General features: G+C 37.4%; 1 long non-coding RNA gene across 1 annotated transcript in view; it reads left to right on the top strand.

The window, feature by feature from the left end:
- LOC136854572 (uncharacterized) overlaps window positions 1-6658 on the top strand; it is a 31487-nt gene extending 24829 nt beyond the window's left edge. The window contains exons 4-5 of the long non-coding RNA XR_010857733.1: window positions 3218-3378; window positions 4370-6658. This is a non-coding gene — a long non-coding RNA (uncharacterized lncRNA). The remainder of the gene's footprint in view (window positions 1-3217; window positions 3379-4369) is intronic.
- Window positions 6659-24505: the final 17847 nt, after the last annotated feature.

The raw sequence follows: 24505 nt of genomic DNA, 5'->3' as shown, positions 1-24505 counted from the left end.
GTACACAGATGCCTCAGATCAGGGTTGGGGTGCAACCTGGAGGAATCTCAGGCTCAGGGCCTTTGGAGGGATCTGGATCAGGAGGAGTCCATAAATTACAGGGAATTAAGAGCATTCGAGGAGGCTCTTAAGTTGCTATGCAGAACAGGTAAGCAACAAGACTGTAGCATTGTTCTGTGACAACGTTATAGCAGTATCGTATCTCAAAAAGGAGGGGGGAACAAGATCACAGGTGTTGAATGATGTAGCAGAGAGTTCTCTGTGGGTGTGAAGAACACAGTTTCGCTCATTCCCCAATTCGTGTCGGGAAAGCGCAATGTCTTGGTGGACGCTCTGAGTCTGTCACAGGAAGTTCTCGGAGGGGAATGGACATTAGTGCAAGATGAGGTGCAACTGCTGCTCGAGAGATGGCCAGCATTGGTAGACCTATTCACCACCAGGATGAACCATTGCCTTCCAGTCTACTTCTCCCCAGTAGTGGATCCCATGTCCTGCGGGACAGACGCAATGTTGCACTCATGGGACAACTTACAAGTTTATGCATTTCTTCCCTTTGATGGGACAACTTACAAGTTTATGCATTTCCTCCCTTCGGGATGATACAGGAAGTCCTAGCAAAACTCAGGAGTTGCAAGAACACTCAAGTGACCTTGGTTTGCCCATTCTGGCCCCAGAGACCTTGGTTTCCGGACCTCCTGGACCTGTTGATGGAAGTTCTGGTATTCCTCCCTGAGAGGAGAGATTTACTCAAGCAGCCACTACTTCCACCGGAACCTCCGTGTGCTGAAGCCAGCTGCGTGGAGACTGTCCAGCGAGCGGCCTGTCATGTGGGACTCTAAAGCAGTGGCTAGACAACTGTCTTTCTGCTTAAGGAGTTCAACCAGGAAGTTATTCCAGGCCAGGTGGGCAATGTATTGTGGACAGTGCCGAAAACAAGGGCATTGTATTTTTCGCCCGTCAGTTGCGAAAGTAGCAGACTTCCTGCTATTTTTAAGGAGAGACAAGAGACTTTCTTACTTTACAGTTGCTGGGTACAGGTCATTGCTGAGCAGTACGTTCCGCTTTTGCCTTCTGGAACACTCAACCAGCAAGATTCTTCATGATCTTTTAAGATCTTTTAAAATAGAGTGCTTACTCTACAGTTGCTGGGTACAGGTCACTGCTGAGCAGTACGTTCCACTTTCACCTTCTGGAACTCTCAGCCAGCAAGATTTTTCATGATCTGTTAAGATCTTTTAAAATAGAGCGCCTAATTTTCGTTGGAGAAGGGTTACTCGCTGGGTCCTTTCGTGGTGGCCAACACGATCTTGTGAATGCATGATAAGGGGAGGGGGAGTTAGGTATTCAAGCTAGTCTAGGAATTTGGAATTCTCCGTTGATCAGGATCCATAAGGGGAGCATTAGGCAGGACATTATCATGATGAAACTAGGCTGATCCAGGTTGATATCTGATACTAAACCGCCCTTCTGCACAGATGTCGGCTGCAACATATGACGAAGAACCCGAAGAGACTGCACATTCAACTTCTCCTCCATACATGCAAGGCTATAATAGCCACATGGAAGGTTCATTGTACCCCTCCATACATGAGAGTGCTTTGATTAGCCACATGGGAGGTTCGTCGTTTTCCACTACTCATGGGAGGCTGTGATTAGCCACATGCTAGGTTGGTTTTTTACTACTCTCTATCCATGAGGAGGTTTGAATGCCACGAGAGGTAGCTTGACTCAGACAGTACTGAGACTTGAGACGGACGTCGAGGGTACTCTCTCTACAGGCATCCTCTCCTGCCGAGTGGTTAACCAGGTGAGGATACATGCATACAGTATAGTCAGAGTAGGTGAATAATGAGTTACCTGCCTTCCCGTTTGGCAGGTCGGGCTGAAATTAAATTGATCCCACCTCCTTAAAATTTTGTTAAGCGGGCTAATTCAAGTGTTCAGGGAGTGTATTGCAATATGAAGTTTTCATAATAAAACTAATGGTGTAATACTTATCTGAACACCTGAATGATTCCCACCCTCCTCCCCACTTCAATTTGATTAGTGAATTACGCAATTGGGTGATTCCCACCCTCCTCCCCACTTCAATTTGATTAGTGAATTACGCAATTGGGTGATTCCCACCCTCCTCCCCACTTCAATTTGATTAGTGAATTACGCAATTGGGGAACCCGGCCTTGCTCGGCTGGGACTTGCAGCAGCGTTGCCAACTGTGTTTCAGGTATCTCATTTTGACAAGATATTCCTGTAAGCATTGGTAATGCTGACAGTTAATTACCCAATTAATGGGTAAAAGTTACAAGGATGTAGTTCGGACTGGTGGGTAACCAGGGCTAATTCAGGTGTTCAGGTAAGTATTACAGTATTAGTTTTATTATGAAAACTTCATTGTATGATAGAGGATAATACTGAATTGAAGTATGTAATATAGTACCAGATGAGTGTCACAGTTGCTGAAGACCAGGGATTGATTAAAAAACTGAGAATTACCCCAAATAACATTTTAGATACTTTGAGAAATGGCAGCATCTTTCTTTTGATTTTATCAAACACTTGGTTAATTTTGAGTCATTTCAAGCACTGCATTGCCTTTATCCATTTCCTGGATTCTGTTTTTCCATCATTGCTATTTGGCAGGAAATTCTTCTTTATGGGAGTGCACATACACCCTGCCTAAACCTTATAATATGTCAGTTATGAAAAGTGCAAGGATCTCCTATAAAATAGAGGTGAAGAAACGTTTTTCAATATTTGTATAGCTTCGTGCAGCTACTACAAAAATGGTGGTATTCGTGGCTGTTCCATTTTAAGGAAAAAAATTAAACAATACTGTTAAACAAGATGTCAACAAAACAGACATACAGTTTAAGCTGAACTGAGAAGGAGAGTGGAGATGTTTAGATACTGAGGCTCCCCACACAGTGGGAAACACTCATTTGATAGAACAGTTGCCCTCAGGTCTTTCTTCCATTCAAACATGCCTGTAACTGCTCCTTTTGGGGAATAGGCAGAAGTATATATATAGCAGTTAGTTAGCATATTGTAATCATCATTGTTTGAATAGTTTATCAACAGAACACAAACTTTTCTGGTTAGAACAGGTTTTACAAAGCAAAAGTAGTTTTGAAGTTTCAGTTTTGTCATTTTAATGATTTAAGAAAAATGTTGCAGATTACAATACAGGTATTGACTAATCATTCGTTTCTTTCATCAGGCCCCTGTGGGAGAGACAAGGTATAGACAACAACTGCAGATACCTTTGAGATGAAATAAAACTGGTGTGTAATTGGATGTTTACAAAATGGAGTCGTATGAAAGATCTTCGAGAAATGAAGATTGGAGAAGTTGGATCAATAAGAAGGTTAAATTTTGTTGGTAAGAGATTGAGTCATTTGAATAAGTAACTCAGGGCTTATGCAGTATAGGGACCAGACTTCAAGGCAAAAGATGGTGAATCGAGAAAACTGAGGGTTGGCAGTGCAGGAAGCACAGTAACAGCCAAAGGCATTAACTTGATATAATCATTGAGATTCATTTTAGCTTGTGTCTAACTCATATCCTAATTGCACCATAGGCATCTCTCTCTCTCTCTCTCTCTCTCTCTCTCTCTCTCTCTCTCTCTCTCTCTCTCTCTCTCTCTCTCTCTCTCTCTCTCCGCAAGTAGCACAATACATCACTTGGAATAATGACCTGTCTCTCAGACTTTTGTGGTTTCCCAAAGGTGCAACTCTTCTCATCCTTTCCTGTGGTCACTTCACTACTGGTTATCAGACTGCTACTACTACTACATGGTTTTTCTTCATTGAATTTTCAACAAAATGGTGATAATAAAGTGTCTTTCAGGACACTGTGAGAGAGTGTAAAGTGAACTCCTTGGTGCTGTCAGTTTATTTTAATGGTAATAATAATAGGAGGCAAGGATGGTGAGGACTTCTATAATAGGCTTAATTTCAGAGACCAGAAGTCACAGTGAATGAATAATGGATTCGTTTTATTCTTTTAAATTTTTATTATCTGGGGGGCATAGAAGTGCATGATGAAAGTGTCATTTGCAGCATGGGAAGTAGAAGAGGAGATTGGGTTTTCAAGTGGGAAGTGGGTGGATATAAAGAGAACCAAATGGTTTGGTTGAACTACCTTACAATTGTGGCAGTACAGTACTAATATTAATGACAGTTAATCATCTTGTACACGTGAGAAGAGTAGTATGAGAATTGGAAAGAAAAATCACTTAGCATAGCAGTGAAGGCATAATATCAGTTGCCATTTATATAAACTGTTTATTTGAGGTTTTTAGAAAATAGTTTGCAGTGTGGTGTGAAAATGACTGTCTTGTATCTAATACTAAATGAGGACTACATTCCAGGTGCTGAGTTTTCAATGCAACAAAGTTCTACAAGCAAATACATCTGCCATCTGAAGACGGATTCATCAAAGTTTTTCCACAGCTTGACTTTTTGTTTGTTTTTATAGAGATTTTCTCGGCTTGTCTCTCTACTTAGCGATTGTGGTGGAGTATATTATACTCGTACATATGAATTGTAAATCCTTTATTTTTACTTGTGCCTTACCATCAGTGTTGCCTACAAATGGGGTAATTGAGATGACTAGCCAAGTGATGTCAAAAGAGTGTTTGTTTGCATGGCCTTTACTTGTGAAAGACTCTCTTCCCCCATATTAGATGCTTGCTCTGATGTCCTCGGTCCCTTTTGCACGTGACGTATAGAGTGCTTATTTGACTGTGTTCTTCGTCACTTCACTCACTTCACTCTTCCTTGTTATTGTGAGGATTTGTTTGTTGCCGTCAAAACCTGTGTTGATTGAAATTTGATGTGCTATTCGTGTTTGCACTGTGTTCATGTTGGCACAGCTGGTAGGTGTTTCTGACCTGTTAAATATTCAGGTATACAAGATTAAGGATATCTATTGCCTTTCTGACTCCTCAGGTGTCTTAGGGCTCATCTTTAACACTTTATTGAAGTGGACAGAACACATTGTTCTGCTAATGACTGCTCAATGATGGTTCATTCATGAATAAAGATTGGTTAAGGGAGAACACCTGTAGCCATGCTGAAAGCAAGAGCAGTGTAAAAGGTAAACAGTTGGCAATGTATAGACCATTGTAGGGGCTTCTTCAAGCTACACAACTGAGTAGCATGATGGGAACAAATTTAGAGGTTACTAAGTAAAACTAACTTTCATTAACCTAATTTGTTATCTTAATATTACAGTGGTATATGACGTTCAACCTTAACTCTGCCTAACTGAACGTATACTAACTTAGCGTAACTTAATACTATAGCTCATCAAAACTTATCCTTAGTTCTTTAACCTAACACATTATAATAATGGTTTTCCCAGTTAAAAGAACATTAATATATCAGTCTTGATCCACAGAACGGAAACACAGCCAATGCTTGGGAGTGTCGAACAAAGATTATTTTGAAAACCAAATGTGGTTTTTCTTTCTATTGAATTCTATACGCAACTTCCCCTGTTAGCCTGATTCACATACTGATTCCTCTTACAATTTTTTTCTAATGTCCGTGGGATACTTCTACAACAGTCACTTTATAGTGTCTTGCATTGCCATTTTCTACTGGGAACTTGAATAAATCAGACTATCAGTTCACACTGCTAATTTGCACATAATACTTGATGCGAAGCAGGGCAAACATTCAGGAGGGAAATAAAGGCCTTGTTTCCTTCACTGTTCCTCGACAAGGTTCTTTCAGTCCAAGCACTATGGGCGTTAAGGTGAAGGGGAGTCCACACTACCCTACCACTCTCGAGCAAACTGCAGGTGAAAAAGGAAAGATGAAGCTTAATCAAATAATCTTACACATTCACAAACATAAAATAATTAAAAAAAAATTAATTCATACAAACTAAGCTTAGACTACCACACCATTAGGTAGTATTCTGGTTTTTTTTTAAAAGAGGATTTTATTGTAAATGTGTTATACATGGGGAATCTCATCTTTATTTGTGACAGGAAAGTTCTGGAAACCTTGCTGATCTCTGTAACATATTGACATTGTTCTTACATACTACAGCCACTCGATATATTTTTCTTTTTTCCTGTTCTTTCTTTGAAGGAATAGTTTGTTGTAACTGATCACTGCATGTCAGCACAATGCATTTATATGACTGTTATCCCTAATTTCTCCAGATGGTAGATATTGATTGTTAAAAAGCAGACACACTGTAGTATTGTATGAATGATTTGGGCTGGCAGTGGAAGTTGCTAAGTATTGCTGCATGTGAGTAAAATCAAAGTATCAGCCAATTGCATAGTATTTCTTTCATCGTCCTACATTGCCTGGTAAATAGGAATTTTTTGTAGCGCCCGCTAGGTCAGCATCCAGATAGGAAGAAGGCTTCCCACCAAAATTGAAAGAGGAGGGGATGGCAGGACTTGTTACCCTTCATAGCTGCTGTTCCAGAAGTAATGGTTGGTTCCAGTGACAGGATGTTTGTGAAGGTTCAGTAGAGTCTGAGAAATCTTAAGAGCGGACATGTTGGTTATTCTTCAAATGAAAAGAATCCCTAGTTCCATTTGAAGCATTCTCCTGTTAGCATCATTTTGGATGTTCTGCTGTTTTAATCACTGGGGAGAATAGAAATGGTGATCTACCTGAACCCCTGTTGAAGTGTGGAATGGTCTTCCTGCCAGTGTCAGTTCGTAAGTTGCAATAACAGGGGATGTAATGCTCCCATAAAATGCCATGCACATTGCATATTATTTCTGACTTTGGTTGTCAGTGGATTTGTTTCATTTATCTCTTACTCTTGTTTACATTTTAATATTTCCATATCTCCAATCTCTTATTTCAAACAAATACTTTCTGTTCTCGGGAAGTTTACTTCGCAGATAAATGATCTGTTAGGCGTAATGAAAATGTTTTCTCGCCTTCTGTAATGTTGTCTTATTTTCCTATCACAGTGCCACAATAATTTGAAAGAAATGGTTTATATTGCTGGATTCTTGTTGAATGTGAAGAGAATTTTATGTTTCACAAGTATAAAGCTCTTTGTCTTTGTCCCTGTTCTTTCTCCTTGCTTTCTTTCCTTTATATAATTCTTTCTTTCCCTTACGTATGTCCTGTTTTCTTCCAAATTTCATAAATTTATATTTGTATCGCTGGGAGTGCCTTCATCTCGGTTTGTCTCACTGGTGCATATCTTGCGTCTGCGGATAGATTTGAGAAAGGCATCCATTGATAGACAAAATGGGAAGAAGGGTTGGGACTTCCCTACCCTGTGGAGGCTATGCCAATTAGTATAACCATCAGATTTATCTACCGTATAATAAGTTTCCTGATTGCTTAGGCACAAGTAAAAATAATAAGTTTGTTTTCATGAAACTGTGACAAGTATGGTTTTCAGACTAAATTGGTGTTTTTAAGTACATTTGTGCTGCTGCCATATTTTTAAAATCCATTCATGTGTTTTGCATTGTCATGGCAAAAATGATAAGTAATTACTTTGGCTGTCTGAAGATATTTGTGATTGCTTTTTGTTATAGGATTAATGGAGCAAGAATGCTTTTGTTGTAACTCTTAGCCAACAAGCAGGCATTTATTTATCAGCAGTATACAAAGGAACAAAATGTTCCTCACAGTCATGGTTACACATTGAAAAAAGCTAAGCAAATTGGCAATAATGTATATGTTTTGCCTACAGAAAGAAAACATTTTGGGAAAGCCTCTGAGGGTAAAGAATTGAGAGCTCGTAAGTCATTATTTTTGTTAAACTATTGAATTGCTAAATACTGTTAATGTCATAAAACCAGATTAGGGCAAAAGAAAACCGATTCCTTTTGTCGGGTTTCAGAAGTCTTCTGCATTTCCTTTTCCTGTATGTACAGTACTTCTATGCTGTATGGGGATAGTGCCTTCAGTGCATACCACATGGAGCCTCGCTGGCATTACTTAAGGTTCTTTGCAGTGTCCCGTCAGCCCCTAGCTGCAATACATTTAGTTCCTTCTATGTAACTCAGTTCATGTCTTTCTTCCATCTTACTGTGCACCCCCTCCTAATTGTTTCTTAGTGCAACTGTAAGGATTTCTTCTTGGTACACCTTTAAAACCTTTTTACTCTCAATTTATCTTTCATTGCTGAATGACCTCATCACAGGGTCCAGCGTTGGCATTTGGCGTAAATTTTATATTCTATTCCATCTATGCACTTCTAGCCTATTTTACCATATGGCCCAACTCCTCAAATATTTTCAGCTTCACTGCTCTCACTTTTAGCATTTTGCTTGCATCTCTCTCCTTTTCATCTTGAAGATTTTCTCACCTGTTTTCCAGCCTTTCCACATCTCTTTTATTTTTTCAGTTGGGGAAAGATTGTCTGAACCCAGACTAGCCACGAAACTCAATTATTTTTCATCATGTCTTATAAATTTCTCTTCCATTTCCTTTCGGTGTGTCTTCTTTTGCTGTTTACAGTAACGAAGGTCTTGGGTAGGCATTTGTAAATTCACACTCGTCTTTCCAGTATAATCTTTTAACATTTGAGCCAGATTATGGCTCATATTATTTGGGATGAGTCTTACCTACTGTTAAAGACAGCTTATATCTCCTCTCTGATAGGCGAGGAGGTATAAGTATCCAAATAATAAATTTTATTATGACAGTTTATTTTTTTGTAATGACTGCTTTCTCAGTTCCAGCCTCACAGCATAATCAGGTCTCAAAGATAACGGAACTGCCTTTCACTTTGCATTATGCTCCATGTTGAGGTCCTTTATTCCTCACACCATTGTACTGTGGAACAGCCTCTCTGAGGACTTCTGTACTTTAGCAGGGTTTAAGCTTATGCAGTTACCTCTTGAGCACTAAGCCAAACTGGCTGTCCTCAATTTTTCGACCTTATCTCTCGTTTGTCCTCACACACTTTCATACCATATTCCAACAGTTATTCTTCTGCATTTTATACTTTGTGATGTGTGTGTTTATTTTGCCCCATCTCCTTTAAAGCCCTATTCAAGTTTATCAGATCTTTTTGTATAGTTTTATTGTTTTTTGTTAGGCATTATTTCTTGCACTCTAATTTCTCTTTTGTTATTGGTATTGTTCTGTGGAATCTTCCCTTGCAGGTCAGTTCTTTCGAGGATTGTTCCAAGTGAAGATTCACTTATTGTGAAAAGTGTTGTTATTATTATTATTATTATTATTATTATTATTATTATTATTATTATTATTATTATTATTATTATTATTATTATTATTATACAGAAGATAAACCCCAATTTATATGGAACTAGCCCACAGGGGCCATTGACTTGAAATTCAAGCTTCCAAGAATATGGTGTTCGTTTGAAAGAAGTTATAGAAGATGATAGGAAATTATATTTATGAAAATTCTAAGTATTCTAGTCAGTCTTTTTATGACTACATAGTTCTCCAGCTCGAACTATGTATTATGGTGTTGCCTTCTACCTTCAGATATCACATTCTCTGTTGGCTCTATTGTCTTATTAGCATCCTTCAGTTCATGTTCATTCTCTTCATTCAAAAAATCTCTTTGTACTGCTTCCATTCTTCTATTTTTTCTTATTTTCTTTCCTTCTGCTTTCTTTCATTTTGCATTTCATTTGTCTTTACTCATCCAGGTTTCTGTTTCAAGCATGTTTTTTTGTTTCATTTATGCCTCATCATCATCATCATCATCATCATTATCCTTGCCTCCTGGGCATCCTCCTCTTCCCCTCAGTGGTGCACTGTAGGCAGTACTCAAGGTTCTTTGCAGCTTCCCTTCGGCCCCCAGCTACAACCCCTTTCATTTCTTTGACTGTATCTCAGCTCATATTCTCTTTCTACCATCTTACTTTCCTCAACCCTCTCCTAACAAATGTTTTGTAGTGCAACTGCGAGGTATCCCCGTTACACCTTTCATTAATTTTACTCTATTTAATTCTCTTCCTTCCATCTTATTTTCGTCAACCCCCTCCTAATAATTGTTTCATAGTGCAACTGCGAGGTTTTCCTCCTGTTACACCTTTGTAACCTTTTACTCTCAATATTCTTGTTAGTACTAAATGACCTCATAGGTCCCAGCGCTTGCACAAGTTTCTTCAAGTACATACAGTATTTACCCAATCTCTCTGTTGGTTTAGTCTGAGACTTTCAAAGTTATTTCTATGAGGGGCAATTACACTAATTGTGGTAACATTCCTTTATTGAACATTTTCTTGATTTTTTATTAGCAATTTTGTCATTGTTTTAGCCAGATGCAAAAACCATTAATCTAAACTGTTCATGCTTACAGTGCAGTTGTTCCCATATTTAGGAGAACTTATATTTTGTGCGAGGTGCTACAGGTTGTGTTTTGTCGTTTTTTAATATTCAATAACTTTGGCCTCGATATTGATTTGATGAAAGGTGTTGATTTTTTTATGCAATTAGACCATCTCTACCATGAACTCTGTTTTGGTGAGAACTTCCATTGAACTTTCATGTCATTGTTGGTTTGAACTTTGTGCACAGAATTCATGCCAACAGCTAGTGATGCTTTAACACCAAAGTTCCACCTTTATGGATTGATATGGAATGAGTTCATTAAAAATACTCTTAGTAGCATGAGTCTTGAAATGGACAAACAAATCCACAGTTATTTATGGGTATAAATATATTCAAAAATAAATATGCACAGATAGCCGAAAGTTCTCTGTACTGATTTATTTTTGAATCTGTTTATACCCATAAATAACTGTGGATTTGTTTTTACAATGAGCTCATTCCACACTCATCTGCTACTTGCTCTGTTTGTCCAACTTCCCATTTGATTTTTTTCTACAATGAGCTCATTCCACACTCATCTGCTATTTGCTCTGTTTGTCCAACTTCCCATTTGATCCAGGCTTTCTTTGTCTGTGTACTTCCTCTCCTTATTTCCTTTCAAATGAACTTTCACACTAAATGCTATGCTCCCTTCTCATCACACGTCAGTCTTTGATTTTGAGCCTTTGGAGTCCCAAGCATCTGTGCCTAGTTGTTGTACTTCTCAGTTCCAGAAGTTCTGTGTTCCTTACACCGTTGGACACTGTAGAACAGTCTCCCTGGGGATGATGTGCAATGGAACCTTAAAAGTTCAAGCAAAGATGCAATGCTTTACTACCATAAAGCAGTTCTCCCTGTACGGTATTCTATAATTGACTTGGATTTTTTTCTATTTGTTAATTTGTTCATTTATTTTTTTCTTTTCTAATAACTGATCTCATCTCTCTGATTTTCATATTACCTTCTGTTTTTTCTTTCCAATGGACATCATATTCCTTGGAAGCTTCATTTTCAAGTCAGTGGCCCCTTTGAGCTTGTTCCATGTGAATAGGTTTCATCTTCTAAGTAATAATAATAATAATAATAATAATAATAATAATAATAATAATAATAATAATAATAATAATAATAATAATAATAATAATAATAATAATAATAATAATGCCTAACACTGCCTTATGGATTTTTTTGTAATCTAACAAAAGCTATTGGAGATTTTGTATTAGTCATTGGGTAGGGGGATTAATGACCAAATTACATCATAGATTTGTACGAGATCTGCTGTATTGTGCTATGTAATCATTAATATATCTATCTAATGTGACTGCTATGCCATCACTATTTTCGAGGAAGGAAACACAAAAGTTGTAAAGCTTGTACATGTTTATCTATCCCCAGATATGTTTTATAAGGTAGAATGAATAATTGGGGTTTCTTTGCAGCCTCGTGTTTTTTCCTTCCCTCTTGATCACAGAATAATGTATTTTATTGTAACTTGGAAAATGTAAAAGGTGTCTTACGTGTCAAGTGTGTATTGAATTTTTTTTATTCTTATTGTAAGGTATTTTAGTTTTCTTTCTAATAAATCTTTTGTGAGTTTTGTTAACCTGTATCCACCCATCTCTCTCTCTCTCTCTCTCTCTCTCTCTGGAGTACATTCAGAAATAAATTTTCATACTTGTTAATTTTCCCATGTATTACAGCCTTCCTGCTTTACTGCTTTACCAATGCCCTTTTTTGTTGGTCTGGGGTAGTGCTGCCAGTGCATCTTACCTGGTGCATTGTAGGCATTACTTAAAGTTCTTTGTAGCGTCCCCTTGACCCCTAGCTGCAACCTCTTTCATTCCTTTTACCGTAGATACGTTCATATTCTCTTTATCCCATCTTACTTTCCTTCCTCTCTGAACAATTGATTGATAGTGCAGCTGCAAGGTTTTCCTCCTGTTACACTATCAAAACCTTTTTACTGTTTCCCTTTCAGCTATGAATGACCTCATAGGTTCCACCAGTGCTTGGTTGTTGGCCTTGGTTTCATATGCATTTTTGCTGGTCAGAGCAGGGAATCCAGTTGTGCAATTAGTAGCCTAAAGTTCATCAAATATTTCTGCTCCTATTTTTAATCTGAGATATTTTCTGTTGTTTATTATAATGTTTGGTGTGCTTTATGTATTGCAAGATTTATCTTGCTTACATTGTTGCTTTTCTTGGTTTTCTGCAAATGCAAATTATCCGTATGATATGACTGAACTGTAATTATAATGGGTGATGGTTGAATTCTTTATTATATTACAGAAACTTTTACATGTTAAGGGTACATTATTAATTTTTTCTTAACCTTGAGATCGAGGGTACAATTTCTTTTGTGCGCTTAATGGTTTGGTATATGAAGCTCCTTGGCTTTTTCTGAGGATATTGCAATAGCAACTATTTTTGGGGTAACGAATCGATGTGTGTACCTTACGTATCTAACCATCCCCTTGCCTTTTAGTTGAACTAGTTCTGTGAATAGAACAGTTTTCTTTTGCATATTCACATGGAATACACAATATTTGTAGCTCGCTTTCAAGCCTGCATCCCTCTTCTCATGTGACTAGAAGGTTTTGCCTTGAGTTCCAATTCCTGTTGGTGTCCTGCAGGGATCTGTTTCCATTTTGCTTCGTTTTGCAATGCTAAACATGCTATTCCCATCGAAGAGTACCAGTATGCAAAATCTATTTACATGCAATGCTGTCACACTACACATCACTATAAGGTTTAATTTCTTTTAGCTGTAAGATTGTTGAATGGTCATCACGGCACTAATATCGATGCTGATTCTCATAAAAGTCCAAGAGACCGATGCTTTAGTAGCTGTCTTTTATTGTTGATGATTTGTTAAGTTACTGCTACTTAAATTTGCTTTCAGTTGCTTGTGGAAGCTTTTTGGTTTTGGAAGCCAAGTGCCTAACAAGATTTAGATGTGTGTTTGATTTTTTTGAATACTGAAAATAAATAATAAATGATCACTATCCGTTTCATGATGGTTTTCATCTTGGAAATTGAAACCCTTACGTGTCGGTCTTGGTAATATTAAAAGTACATGCAATAGTCAAATGTCTTGGAGAAACCATATCATAGTAACCTTAGTAAAGTCTGCTTCGAGAAATCCACGAATGTATGTCGAGTAGGCTATTGTTATACATTATACATATGGGGATGGAAACTGTTCTTCATGGTTGAGTTGAATAATAGGCTTCACTCGGGCTTATCAGTAACCAATCTCTTACTTGCAGCTTTTCATTCATTTTAGTATTGCCACAATGGCCTGTACCCAAGGTGACCCATTCTGTACATGACTGCTAGAAACATTTTTTGCTGTAGACTAGTAATTTCATGCTTGCTTAACGTAGACCAACATCCCTGTAGGTGGGTTATTGGTGTCAGTGCACCTCACATAGTGCACCGTAGGCATTACGTACTTGGGTTCTATGCAGCATCCCTTCGTCCCCTAGCTGCAAGCCCTTTCATTCCTCTAACTATACTTCCGTTCATATTCTCTTCCTTCCAGTTTAACTTTCTTAACAATTATTTCATAGTGCAACAGGGGTTTTCCTCCAGTACACCTTTCAAAAACCTTTTTACTCCCAGTTTCCCTTTCAGCATGAAATGAGCTCACAGGTCCCAGTGCTTGGCTCAGACCTAAGTTTTATATTTCGTTCATTATACACAGACCAGCATAAAGGCATTGGTGAAAAGTGGTTGAAATTTTTCCTTTCAACAGGAACTTTTAACAAATTTTCACAATTTCTGCCCTAGTCTGCATATTTTTCTTTCTCTGACTTTTTGCCTGTTAACTTCTCTCAAACAGCCATGTTTATGAAAAGAAAAACCGTTGATACACAAATGCTATTTTTGGCCATCTTGACAGATAACAAATTCGTGATTTCTAAATTAACCTCTATAGTGGTTAATCAACAAGGGAACCTCACTAGTGAAGAATAATACGGCTCACATTATTTGAAAGATGACCCGTGCTATCTATTTGTTGAAGACGATGACTCTAAATAGAGATACAAACATGATGGTTCTTCCTGGGTTAGTGGGTCCTAGGAGGGTTTTGAATTCCTTGTGTAGGGATGTAGTTACTAAGGATCACATTAGTGAAGAGCGTGAAGGTATGGCTCAGCATTTTTATTATAACTTTATTGTGGTGTTCTGCTTTCTATAACCTTCACAACTCGGATAAGTGTTTGATTACTGTGACGTGCTTACTGTATGTTGTCAGAAAGGCTTCTTGCAGTTCTTTCTCGTGCCCTGCAGACACCGTAAGTTTTGCATTCCCTGCTGTAATCCTGTACATCTTTATTGTCCATTTGTGATCACAAGGGTTGACTTACAGCTCCTCTTTTCTCTAAGAAGCAGTTTTTCTTGCAAAGTTTCTTTATCATGTTTACTTGAGTCTGTCGTGTATTGCAGTTTGGATGTAACCTTAGTCGTAGACCTTGACATCTTAGATGACTTAGTTCAGGGTACCTAATTGTTTGTGGCCTACATGATTTTGATTTTACCTCGTCTAATATGCATTTTTGATTTTGAGCTTTGTCCTGTTACTCTTCATGTTGACACATCAGCTGCTGAGACTCAAAACAGCCAGCTTTAACTGAACTTTGTCCTGTAGGTCAGTGAAGCCAGTCACATATATTTTCACGATTGTTTTGTGTTATCATCAATACTGGCTTTTAAAAAATATGCTGTATAACAAGGTAGTGTTCCAGAGCAAACCTCACACATCGTCGCAGGCCAATATTGAGATTGAAGCCGTGCTTACATCGTTGGTAATGAAGGTGACGCCACTGTAACTCTTGGACGTTTTGCATAGGTCTTTTACATCACCCACTCGAACCTTGATTTACACGTGGCAGTCTTAGTGGATTTGGTCAGACAGGTACCACGCCTTGTATAGTTTGTTCCTATGGCTTTTGCCATAGCAGTCTTAACAGCGGTGAAGTTACTGGCCTATACAGTGAGTATTGCTTTCCATGGTCCTGCTAACTTTATTAGAATGAATCTTATCATAAATTGTAAGGTGTTAGGCCATTCTCTTCTTGATTCAGTACCTTCGAGGAGAAATACTTGAACAGCTGGATGCAGCTATTTGCGTCCTTCAGATATTCCATTTGCTGATAACAGTTTCGTGAAAGCTACCACAGTTCTTCCAAACCAAATTATCCTCTGCCTATCACATGCTAAGTCGCAGGTGAAACTTCGCCTTTATTCCCCTCTTTCAATTGTATTTCCTGTTCTAAAGTGTGTAGACAGTTATAAGGTAACAGTTTGAGAAACATACTTTCATCCTTGCAGCTGAGTGGCTCGAGAATGTCAGTCTTGTGATGGGGGAGCTGGTCTCTTGGATGTAGGTTTCAGTTCTGGTAAACATGAGGTTATTTGGAAATCACGAGTTTTTGAATCACTGTTAAGACTGACAAAAATGAGCATTTGTAAAGCTGAAAAGTTCATGCAATTTTGGAACATGGTAAGCGCTCTCTCTCTCTCTCTCTCTCTCTCTCTCTCTCTCTCTCTCTCTCTCTCTCTCTCTCTCTCTCTCTCTCTCTCATATTTCTTTAGTGTTGTAGTATGACAAATATCTTTCTCACTATAATATATCTGGTAATACGTCAATGTACTGTAGTAAAATTCTCTCTCTCTCTCTCTCTCTCTCTCTTCTCTCTCTAGTCTCTTCTCTCTCTCTCTCTCTCTCTCTCTCTCTCAACCCTCTAATATTCCTTTAAAATGTTGTAGTATGGTAAATCTCTCTCTCATATATCTGGGAATACTTGTGTGGTAAAATCTCTCTCTCTCTCTCTCTCTCTCTCTCTCTCTCTCCTCTCTATCTCTAGTCTCTCTCTCTCTCTCATTATGTAGTGTCTAAGTTCTCTCCCCTCTCACATATTTCTTGCAATACTACCTTGTAGTGTGGTCTCTCTCTCTCTCTCTCTCTCTCTCTCTCTCTCTCTACCTTGTAGTGTGTTTCTCTCTCTATCTCTCTCTCTCTCTCTCTCTCTCAATAGCAAACGTTTTTAGTAATACATTATTTCATTGTAGTGTGATAAACCTCTCTCTCTCTCTCTCTCTCTCTCTCTCTCTCTAAAATTAGTAAGAGAGAAAATATAAATACCAGGTTCTAAGACTTCAGATAAATCTTACGAAGTCTCGGATGCCTTCCAGAAATGCTACGTAAAAGTTTTTTGAATCAAAGATCTGCCATAACCGGTTGATATAATTAGCCCTAAGTAAAGCTTTTGTAAGTTAGGAATGAAGGTAAAAATTATTAGACATTATTGATGTGCAGCTTACGAATAATAAGATTTTTATTTTAGAAATACCAAAGCAAAATTTAGAAATTTTACAGAAAACGGGGTATATGGATAGCAAATGGTCCTGTAGAATGAAAAAGGCAAATGTTACCGATGAACTGCCTTCGTATTATAGGAATGTGATGACATTGGTTGACAACTGTACTATTTACAAAAACAGTCCGTTATAACATCACAGGTAAGAATATGAGTCAGACTGAAGGCGGCAAGCGTAAACGTCGACTACATCACTTTATAGGGTATGATGTGATTGCGTTATAGGGTGACAATTTTATCATTCGCAAAACCAGTCTGTTTTGACGTCATAGGTAAGGAAGGATATTCCTTTTGAAAAAGGCAAATGTGAACCTAAATGACGTCACCGATGTCACCCATGTAGGACGAATGTTACGTCATAGGTTGACATGGTAACTTTTATAAAAACAGTTTGGGCTAACGTCATTGATTATAATAGAATGAAAAATTCCAGCTTAATCACAAACCCTTCGATGACCTGCCGTCGTAGAACATGAATCTGTTGTCAAGGCAGTGACACATGACATTCACAAAAGCAATTTTGGCGTCATAGATGTATCTTGTATAAAGACGTGTATAACAGAGGAAATAAAAACCATAAAATAATCGGACAGTCTTTTATTTAAATCCAAAAACAAAATTTGTACTAATGGTAGGTTACTGGTGATAATTTTTTTTTTTATTTCATCCTGGGAGCCAGCATTGCAATGATCCGAAGGGGAGAATACCCCCAGCAGGAGGTATACAGCCAGTCGGTTACTAACTTTGGAAGTAGACCCAAAGGACTGTTGTTTTCTGAGATAACAGCCGATTGGCTGAGAGATGGGAAAAAGCCTCGTATATATTCTTCCCTTATGCTTCTTTCCCAGCTGTACTTTTTTTTTCCTATGCCACTAATGAGGACCGCTATATAGACCCTTTCAAATGTCAAAGAAAACTTTTCAGGTACACCAAGTTACCGATAGCCTTAGCTGACGTTCGCTCTAAAGGCTGTGATTTCGTACTTAGGCAATTGCTTGCTTGACGTGTCATGTTTAGTGAAAACCCGTAGAATTGTAGCGCCAGAATTTCGTCTCGAAGCATAATGGCCAAAAAAAGTGTTAGGAAGTCCAGTTTCTCTGTTGATAACCTAGTAAGAAATCTACGGGATGTAAAGATACATTCTGACAGTCCGCTTCCCGTTTTCATTGAGATTTCGAAACAAAGTTTCTCTCGTCTTCTTAGCCAGAAAATGAATTTTCTTTTATTCAACCCTCATAGAAAACGGAACAGGAACGATATAAGCAAAAGACGCTGAAGTTAATGAATATGTCTCGAACATGAGAGCCAGACACAATTCTTGACTTAGCTCAGTAGACATTCATTTACTTGTAATTATTATTTGATACGGGTATCTATACATACAAATGCGGAAAACTGACATTCTACTCATGTAAATTCGATGATGCAATGCCTTAATTTGAACTTGTAAAACATCCAGTTCCAAGATTAGAGGGTAATTTTTTGGCCAAGGAATAATTAAAAGATTTCAGTTTGACAGAACTCGTAAAGTGGGCAGTGTTATAGAATTATGCACACAGTAACTGACTGATAATTTATCGTATTTTTCCCGGCACTTCTTGCTTAGTTGCAATTTTTCTCAAAAATCACATTTTTGCAGCATTCTCATATTACCTATATATTTGATTACTTTATATTTTCAATAAAATTTTAGCTGCATTTAAGAGATTTTAATTGATTAGCTTATCATCATTAGTCACACCAAAATACTGAGTAAAATAGACCTGAATTTGTTAACTTTTAATTCAACCCATTCATTCAAAACTTTTAACATGATGATATTTTCAGAATACGTGATTTCATCTGCAAGATTTATTTGCATGTAAAGTATCAAATATTCATTTATATTCTCATATGTCTTTCTGAACCAGAAAATCACAGGAATTTCACAAGTAAACCAAAAATAGTAAGCTAATTAATTTTATTTTACTTCATCTTACAAGTCATCTTCAAGTCTTTTGTTACAACAAAAGCAATCAATTACACCAAGACACATAATACAGTCCCTCCAAAAGCAGACAAGTGACCCAAACCCCTTCAGGTGGAACAAGTGCGCCTTGAGGCACCCCCCTCCCAAAACAAACCACACTTCATCTTATAGGCCTAATGACACCAGTCAATGTAATTGATTGAGTCAGGTAAATGGTCAGAGACGTGCAAAGCTAATGTCCTCCTGCCCCGTTCTTCCTCCCCCAGCAGGACAGCAGGTCGGACTAACGTCAACCTTCACCGTACACGTGGACCACTAGGCCACTTTAGGTTCTGTGTGATACACCTTACAAAAATCCATCTCATTGCCAGGTAATTAGGGAGGAATGTCCAGCAACTGGCTGGGACACTCCTTCGGATGTTTTGAGGTTAGAATGCCCTCTCAAATCTTTCAGCCTTGTTTTAAAGAATCTTTGAAAGGTAGTTTTGTACTGATCTCAAGAACAGAGTTGCAAGACAGAACAGTTTCATGTTGCTCACCAAATACAGGGCTATAAAAATTTCTCTCTTATCAGAAGAGAGCCACGTGACTAAAAATTGCCCAAAAAATTAAAATTCTATTCAACACTGAACAAGAAAATCACGTTTTCATGTTGCTCACTAGAGCAAGCTTATACATTAAAATTACTATTTCATATACTCACTAGAGTAGGGCTACAGGACTCCAAAAACTGCAACTTTGTATTGATCCACCAGCACAGGGACATAGAATAATGCACATTCCATTTTCAAACGAGTACTGGTTAGGAAAAACTTCATGAAGGATTACTGATTTTAATTTAGACACCATACCTCGAGACTTGACTCTAAATGCTAATACTAAACCACTGACAAACCAAGTTTCAATAACTGTTTGATACTCTAAATCATCTTGGCCTTTTATATTATCTTCGATGACAATTGCACAGTTCTTAAAGGCCTTTATAACAATAATGTAACTTTGCATGATTCTTACATTTGTTACATATAGTGCTGAAACATACAGTAGCTATCATCGGAATTGTCAAATCAATTTTGCACATTTTTATCACTTAGTTGAAATAGAATTACCGATGCTTTTAACCGATCCAGTCATGAATTATAAATTCCCATGTTATTGGACTCGTAATTCTTGACGATGTGGTCACCCTTATATCCAAAATTACAAAGTGAATACTAAACTTCAGTTCTTGCAATTACTATTGGGCAGAAAACACGCCCGAACTGACAATATTTCTGGGTAAAATAAATTAACCGACTCAAATTCTGTGGAAATAAAACTCTCTGTAACTAGTATTTCCTGGTCTAACCCTTCCCAGCTGACAAAATTTGTAGGCAGTGATTTAAATGAAACAAAAACACATACTGGGTAAATAACGTCGAAAACTGACGAGCAACCACTGTCAAGTAAAATGTCACAAAACGACACTTTTTAGGTCAGAAAGTCTCCACTTTGAGCAGAAACCAATTTTCCCACACTGACCCCCTTTGTAGGCAAATGCACACTTTCTGTACAAACATTTCTCACAAACTAACAAAGTTTGTCGGACAAACAAAAACTTTGCCAACAAAATTCACTATCCTGAGAAAGAAAACTGAGTCTCTGTGTTGACACTTACAAACCAAAAGATTTTCTAGCTAAAGAATCAAAAACTAATGATTTCCAGGCAAAGCCAAAATTTACCCTGAATCAGCAGACTTTCTTCATAAAAAACCTCACTCAAACTAATAGACTTTATGCATACAAACCTCACCCAAATTAACAGACTTTCTTCATACAAACCTCACCCAAACTAACAGACTTTCTTCATACAAACCTCACCAAAACTAATAGACTTTCTTCATATAAACCTCACCCAAACTAACAGACTTTCTTCATACAAACCTCACCAAAACTAATAGACTTTCTTCATACAAACCTCACCCAAACTAACAAATTTTCATCATTAAAACCTCACCCAAACTAACAGACTTTCTTCATACAAACCTCACCCAAACTAAAAAATTTGCATCATTAAAATCTCATCCAAACTAACAGACTTCCTTCATATAACCTTACCCAAACTAACAGATTTTCTTCATAAAAACCTCAACCAAACTAACATACTTTCTCCATAAAAACCTCACCCAAACAAACAGACTTTCGAGGCAAAAAAACTTTCCGAAGTAACACACTTTCTAAGCAAATACCTCTCAGAAGTAATTAAGTAACACAATGGTAAAAAAAGAAAAAGCACTTCCTACTAACAATTTCTGGGCAAAATCCTCCCCCCTGAACAAACAATTTTAGTTAAAAACTCTCCAAAATATAAGACACTGTATGGAAAAAATCTTTTCTGAAGATACACACTTTTCAGGCAAATCCTCTCACCCGCTAAAAGATCTTTCTAGGCACACTTTTTAGGCGAAATACTTTCAAGCCGAAAGACTCACGAACTACAGACTTCCTAAGCTTCTGCTCTCGAGATCTAGAGATTCTGACCCAGTAAGGTATGAATCTTGAGGGTAAATCCCAGACTAATAAACATTCTAGGCAAAAATCTCCCAGACCAGAAGACTTCCTAGCAGAAAAACGTCACAAACTAACGATTTTTCTTGGCAAATCACGCATAAAATAATTTTTACATCCATTGACCATATATTAAACTTTGTAACCAAAGCAAATGAACCAAAAGACTTTCTTGCCAAAACTTCCGAACAACGAGACTTCCTACCTCAAAAAATATAAACTTAGCAATGTTTTCCAGGCAACAACAAACAAACAATTCCTAGCAAGAAAAACAACTAACGGTCTTCCAGGAAATATCACAAACTGACAGACTTTCTACAAAAATAAATAAGCTAATAATTTTTATGCAAACACTCACAAAGATTGAAAGCTAACAGACCATCTGAAGGCAAAGTATACACAAACTAACACACTACAAGGTAAAAGCATCACATAAACATTTAGAATGAAAATATATCAATGCTATCAGAATGACTTTAGAGACACTTCCAACCTCGAAAAATATAAACTTAGCAATGTTTTCCAGTCAACAACAAACAAACAATTCCTATCAAGAAAAACAACTAACTGTCTTCTAGGAAATATCACAAACTGACAGACTTTCTACAAAAATAAATAAGCTAATAATTTTTATGCAAAAACTCACAAATCTTGAAGGGGCCCCCCCCCAAAAAAAAAACCAAAGCTAACAGACTTCCTGAAGGCAAATCATACACATAAACATTTAGAATGAAAATATATCAATGCTATCAGAACGACTTAAGGAAGAATTACACAAAATAGTGAACTTTCTAAACCCAAAACTATTACAAAGCATCACATCTGAATACAAGAATCTAAAAAGCAGGTTTTCTGAAGGTAAAGCATCACGAAGAACCAGACTTAAGAGACCAAGTTTCAAAGATCAAAGACTTTTAAAAGTCAAAGCACACAAGAACAAACTTTTACAAGAGTGCCAGACAAGAACAAACTTTTAAAAGTCAAAGTGCCACACAAGAACAAACTTTTAAAAGTCAAAGTGCCACACAAGAACAAACTTCCTAAACGCAAAAGTATCACAACAAACTTCCTGAACATCAAATACCAAAAGAAACTTCCTGAACCTCATAGCGCACCAAAGTAACAACACGTCCTGAAATGAGAGAGTATCATAGACCAACAAACTTTCTAAAACCTAACAAACCTTCTAAACAAAAATCTAGCAAAAACAGACTTCCTGAATCCTAATTGATCTTAACCAAGTTTTTTTCCTGAATCCTGGACTTGTTTCAAACATCAGCAAGCACATAATGTGATTTAAACTTTGTATCATATACTCAGACAGTACTATGATGATGACTCCTGATTCTATCATCGTGCACTGAAAAGGCAACCCAAGTTATCACGAGAAAGGCCTGAAGCCTAAACTCCACCAAGCGATTTTCCCTATACCAAATTCCTGTCACCAACAAATTGTTGGCTACCAAATTCATTGTTAGCACCTAATATTGGGTTATCAACCCAGTTTTCACCAAGTAACACTTCAGAAGACCAGGCAATCAAAAGCACTAAATAATCAACACCACCATCACGAACGAATTCCGTCAGTGTTCCATATTGCAGTGCCAAACCAAACTCTTCCTTAGTCCTAAAACCCAAACAATACAGACTGATGCGAATCCCATAAACAGAACGAAAAACAATCTAATCATGATATACCTTGAACATCACAAGGTAGAAATTATCAAGCTTTGCTGTTGACCAAAAGTTTATCATCACGATCTAAGAAAACATTAAGCACATCTCTTAATTTGTCATTGTTTCCTAACAACACTCTCTAAACACCAAACTTAAGTCTTTAAATTCATCATATTCCAGAACTTTACTATTGTTGACTAATATTTGGAACTCCAAGGCGCCACGAACAAGGACTCAAGACACAAACCATAATGATAAAAAGATGCGTATTCAATCCTTAACTGCATATCGTTAGTAGGCTTCTTGAAAGACATTACTAATGTCAGTATTGTCTGATTCGACCTTTACAATAAATTTTCAGAAGATCAAAACTCAGAAAACCTCTAAACAAATCGATTGACATCTTCAAAGTTTAATTGCACTTCAAGGTAAAACTCGGGAAAATTTCAAACCTACATCATGACCAGTGTCTTAAATCAAGTCACAAAAGATCAGGTACGTTTAGCTGTAAAATCAGTCCAGAAAGACAATTTTGGATAAGTGAAGAAGCTATACCAGTTATGCATCTAAATATCTGCAAATCAATAAAATTAAGTATCATACTCTCCCACCAATAAATGCCCCAACCAGAATCACCATTACATAACTACCTCACATCGGGGACAAGCATCTCCAATTCTAAGAGCCAACACAAAGCTCAGTCAATCATACAACATTTTCGGTATCCACAAACCTTCAGTGGAAACCTGTGAACTCCTGAAGTCAAGTAACCATCGTAAAATGACGCAAACATTACAAAAATTAACATTACAGGTTCCTGTAACTTCTGTAAGAAATGGCAATGAGCTTTTCCATAGCATCTGATTTATCTAAATCTTATCAAGCTTTGGACTTGTATACTTTCATATCAATTAAGCTTTACATCGGAAAGGTAACCTAATAATGAGGACAACTCCTTCATCCCATTACATGACGGGGAAAAGCCACTGTACAAGAATGAATCTCTTGAATTCAGCGAAGTCTAGTTATTACCTCACAAAACCTCAAAATCCAAGCATGCCTTTTGGTAAGGCAACTGGTGATAGTATAATAACCTTTCCCGTATAGCAAAGGCCAATTCATTATATATTACGCTTGTCAAATAACTTAGTTCCTTTCAATGTTAGGCCAAAGATTTCCATCAAAATTCCTCTAAATTAACCCCCGCCCCCAACACACACCTGGTTTTGCCTGATTAACTGACGATGCTATGAACTTGTAAGGTTTTATCACACAGACTGCTAACATTGGCCACTGTGGTATTTATCCCTTCTTTATTTCAATTACACGAATGTAATGTATAGCCTAAGACGTGAAGGTGTTTAAGCCCCCAGCTGGTACCCCCTTTTGAAAAGACTGTATGTGTCTGAAATATAACTGAAAGTTTTGCCATATATTGACGAAAAGAATAACTTTGAACTTTGCAAATGATCTGAAAGACTTACACCTTTAAGACAACTTTTAACTTTTCTAAATATCTTGAAACTTTATACCTTTAAAGACATCTGGCAGGATATAAATGATTTTGAATACTTAAAAATAAACTTGTGAAGCATCATCAAGTAAATCGCTTTAAAAAACCAGCATGTGAT

The sequence above is a fragment of the Macrobrachium rosenbergii genome, chromosome 3 (assembly GCF_040412425.1).
Source record: "Macrobrachium rosenbergii isolate ZJJX-2024 chromosome 3, ASM4041242v1, whole genome shotgun sequence".
In the NCBI taxonomy this organism is placed as follows: domain Eukaryota; kingdom Metazoa; phylum Arthropoda; class Malacostraca; order Decapoda; family Palaemonidae; genus Macrobrachium; species Macrobrachium rosenbergii.
The sequence above is the reverse complement of the archived record's forward strand: the minus strand, read 5'-3'. Positions and strand labels throughout refer to the sequence as shown.